A 549-nucleotide genomic window follows, 5' to 3' on the forward strand; every position below is an offset into this window, starting at 1 on the left:
TCTAACTCATACTAGCTTACTATACCCGCCATCAACAACAACAAACACTTCACTAAATCCCGCCTCCGCAAGCGATTTGGCCACCACCCCTGCACGCTTCCCCATCTCACAATGTACCAGAACTTTCTGATTCCTGCTCTGCTCCAGCTCTGCTACTGTATCAGGATTAGTGTGTTCCAGGTGCACTACTGATGGCAGTGTCAGGTGACCAGCGTCCCACTCTTTTTGAGAACGTACGTCTACGATAACCTGGAAGTCGTTGAGACGAGACTTTGCTTGCGATGGCGTGAGTTGAGTTGCCATATTCTGTGCTTAGTGTTAGTGAATTTGAATTGAGGGGTGCTGTAGTTTTTAATCTGATTCAATTCACGTTAAATTCATTAAATCCCGCCAAATACACGAATTTGGTGAGATTCTGTCGCCCACTCCATTTCAAATCCGTTTAATTAGTTATGGTTGTTGAAAATTGTATGGCATAGTTTCATGAGAAAAACATCTTATTGATAGGAAAATTCAACAATCAAAGTTCAACAACAGCAATCCATTTAC

Source organism: Bolinopsis microptera, chromosome 7, assembly GCF_026151205.1.
Source record: "Bolinopsis microptera isolate Bmic1 chromosome 7, MBARI_Bmic_1.0, whole genome shotgun sequence".
Lineage (NCBI taxonomy): Eukaryota > Metazoa > Ctenophora > Tentaculata > Lobata > Bolinopsidae > Bolinopsis > Bolinopsis microptera.